Raw genomic sequence first — 3,789 nt, 5'->3', positions numbered from 1 at the left:
GGCTCAGGCACAGGCTTGACATTTATCCTGCTTGAATTCGTTCTAAGAAATGCACATAACTTCATAATCACCAAACTTTCATCTGTGAATATTAAATATTTTAACTATAGTGTTTTTCTTTCATTTTCCCTGACTGCAGCCGTCAAATGTAACACATCAGCGAGGCAAAACTGACGTCTATTTGCGAAAATGTGCTTTGATGCGCTTGTTTGAAAACTTGTGATTAAAGCGCCACTCAGCGGTCAAAAGCTGCAAATGCACTTTCCAGACGCCGCGGCGGCGGTACGAGCGGCGGTAGAAGTGACGTTTTGGATGTCTACCTACTGTAAATGAACATGCTGATATGCATCCAAATTTTCGTCTTTCTCGGACAACAATGAACAGTTTAATCCAGTTTATGCAAACAGGGGAACATGGTTGGGGATGCACCTTGGAGGTTTTGGTGTTTGTGTATTGGCTGGCTCATGGTCTGTCTTACAGAGTGACTGCAAATGTATTTGCCATGCCCAATCAACGGTTTGCCTTCATGTCCACAAGATGATAGCTAAAATTTAAAAAAATTGTCAGGGAGGGTAAAGTCATAAGGTACCAACAGAGAGATCAGCTTGACAACATTGGTCAAGGTTTTGCCGTTTGGCACAGCATGCTGCCTTCAGTAAAGCAGTTGGTGCCATTGATAGGTGCCACATTCGCATAAAACCACCAAATACACACAAGGAAGTTTATTTTACTTACAAACAGTCTCATTCAATCCAAATGCAGGCAATATGTGATACAGGACGTTTCATAAATGTTTTCATTGGTTATCCTGGATCTGTGCATGACACAAGGATTTTTAAAAACAGCCCAATCTACCTAAATGCTGAATACCCACCTAAGGGGTATTTTCTTTTAAGTGATAGATGGTACCCCTGTCTGGAAACACCAACAACAGTAGTCACACCACACAGGATGCCACAAGGGAGAGTTCAGAGAAGATTCAACCGTCATAATTCAAAGGCACGTTCAATCATTGAGCGTGCCTTTGGTATCATAAAAACACGGTGGAGATCAACCCTGTTCAAAGCTCTGGAGGTCAAGATCTCTTTCTGCACAGATGTTGTGCTTGCTTGTGCATTTCTGCACAACATCGGTGTCACCAGCGGAGCTATTCTAGAGCCAGAGAACGATCCCACTGATGCTGATGAACCAACTCTACCAGAGGACAGCGAGGGCCTGCAAGAAAGGAGTAGAGCTCACATGAGGGACAGACTGTGTGCTCAAGTGTCTGCTGCTGACACTCTGGCTCCACAGTTGTTGAATCATGATTATTTGTAATCAGAGATGCAACATATAACAAGATTACTTTCTTAACAGCTTCCAAAACTCCAGATCTGTTGCACAGAGAGAGAGATAGGGAGAGACTTCAAACACTTAAAAAGATATATGTAAATAGTTTACATTTATTTTTATTAAGTTTACATTGTAATATACAAGTTTAATTCCAGTCTAAGTTTTGGCTGTATGTCACTGGGAAGTCGTGGCCTAATGGTTAGAGAGTTTGACTCCTAACCCTAAGGTTGTGGGTTCAAGTCTTGGGCCGGCAATACCACGACTGAGGTGCCCTTGAGCAAGTCACCGAACCCCCAACTGCTCCCCGGGCACCGCAGCATAAATGGCTGCCCACTGCTCCATGTTTTTGTGTGTACACAAAAAAAAAAAAAATGTTATTTACATTTTTTGTTTTGCCGTTAAATAAAACGCACATTTAAACTGTCTGAAATGAACATTAGCTGGACATAAAGATCATTATCTACACTTACCTGAAACCTTCAGATGCAGAATTCTTTGCACCTGTAAACAACTATTCATTTTCTGCTTTGTTAGTAGGTTATAAACTGTTCTAATTATCAGGGTCTTTAAAATATAAACAAGTACAAAAAAAAAAAAAAAAAAAAATAATAATAATAATCCTGCAAATTGTATATATTGTTTTTAATTTTATTCTTTATTTAACAGAGAAAATGGACAGTCAAAGACCATAATTACCCACAGAGCTAAATTTCATCTGCTGTCCCTTTGCAGGACAGTACCAAAACACAATATGTAACAAAAACATCAATATATTACCATGTACAATAGAATATGTACAATAGTATACATGAACAATAATAAATCTGCAACATAAATGAATAAAAACAACAAATTAACAAAGTAAATTAACACTGTTTGTAAAAGAAACCCAAACTACAAAAGAAATCGGGGATCGGCTTAGAGATTGTGTTTTCCATTCCCCCTTTACGTTAACAAAGAAAAACCAACGCTTAAACTAAATCAACTAACCCCATATGTGAGAAAGGGAGAAGCGTACTTACACTTAGGGTTGAACGAAGACCAAACGCAAAGCTAAATGGTTACTCCAACAAGTGCCGTGTCTCAATGTACCGGTTAGCATTCACACACCTGCTTTTATAGCGATTACTGAGAGCAACACACAATAAATACCACCGTTGCAAGCGATCGAAAAGTAAAATAAAAATCACCAAACATACCTGTAAGCGAACTCCGTCACAAACGTGCCACAACGCCGATGCCACCAGCCTCGCTCTAATCAAACTATAAATAACGCAGATTAGCCCCAAGCCATTCGCAGCGTCTTACCCTACCTTACCACAAATAGGAACAGAAAGGGACCGCCAGGGAGAGGAGAACCCAGAATCATTAGGACACCATCACACCCATCAAAATAATAGTATGGCCGCTTTCATTGGTCTGCCAATCACACTCCGACCGGGGCCAACAGCAGATAAAATAATTACCCTGCCACATAAACACAAATACTTGCTACACAAGCTCATTTTCACATGTTGTGAAATGTTGCTGCATTCAGTGTTTCCAAAAGGGATTCTATGTTACCATAATTGTCTTCTATTCTACATTTACATTTACATTTAATCATTTAGCAGACGCTTTTATCCAAAGCGACAAATTCTATGTCAGCTTTTTCTTACTAGTTTTGAAATCACATACTGTCAAAGCTACTACATTTGAAGAAGAACTTACTTCTCAACCAATACCGTAAGGCTGGTATATAATTTAAACGGTTAAAGGACATAATCTTCTTTTAAGTCACCTGTGTTTGTTTTTCTTTAAAGGGTTTTCCCACATTGAGTTTGTTTGTCTTTGTTTTGTTCTGGGTGAAAGCTGAGAAAGTTGTTTCACACAACAAGCAGATCCAAAGGGCAGACGTTCTTAAATACTATGGCAAGCCGTTTTGACTTTTATTCCTTCACATGATATGAATTCTTGCTATCAACCATTCAGTTTCACTAGTTAAAATGTTAATTTTTGATATCAGAAATTGGATTTCTACTAGTAACAATGGCTATTTTTTATATCAGGAATTACATTTCCACTAGTTAAAAATATAATTCTTGATATCAGGAATTAAATTTCAACTAGTAAAAAATATAATTTTTGATATCAGGAATTAAATTTCAACTAGTAAAAAATATAATTCTCGATATCAGGAATTAAATTTCAACTAGTAAAAAATATAATTCTTGATATCTGTAATTGTTCTTTCACTAGTTAAATGTCACCATAGGCTGTCATTCAAATTCAGTTGTTGATATCAAGAATTTATTTCTTACTAATTCCAATTGCACATATCAGAAATACAATTCTTACTAATAAAAGCTTTTATTTTTGACATCAGTAATTACATTGTTACTAGTAAAATGTGAATTTCTGATATCAAGATTTCATTTATCATTAGCTGAAATTTTAATTCTTGATATCTGTAAATGT

The 3,789-nt window shown here is 37.2% G+C and overlaps 1 long non-coding RNA gene across 1 annotated transcript; it reads right to left on the bottom strand.

The window, feature by feature from the left end:
• Window positions 1-332: 332 nt before the first annotated feature.
• Window positions 333-3,057, bottom strand: LOC122138377. The gene is made up of 3 exons (XR_006155511.1): window positions 2,646-3,057; window positions 2,532-2,595; window positions 333-1,215 (listed from the first exon to the last, which is right to left on the bottom strand). It is a non-coding gene; the product is annotated as an uncharacterized LOC122138377 (long non-coding RNA).
• Between the last annotated feature and the right edge of the window lie 732 nt (window positions 3,058-3,789).

The sequence above is a fragment of the Cyprinus carpio genome, chromosome B9 (genome assembly GCF_018340385.1).
Source record: "Cyprinus carpio isolate SPL01 chromosome B9, ASM1834038v1, whole genome shotgun sequence".
Taxonomy (NCBI): Eukaryota; Metazoa; Chordata; class Actinopteri; order Cypriniformes; family Cyprinidae; genus Cyprinus; species Cyprinus carpio.
The sequence above is the reverse complement of the archived record's forward strand: the minus strand, read 5'-3'. Positions and strand labels throughout refer to the sequence as shown.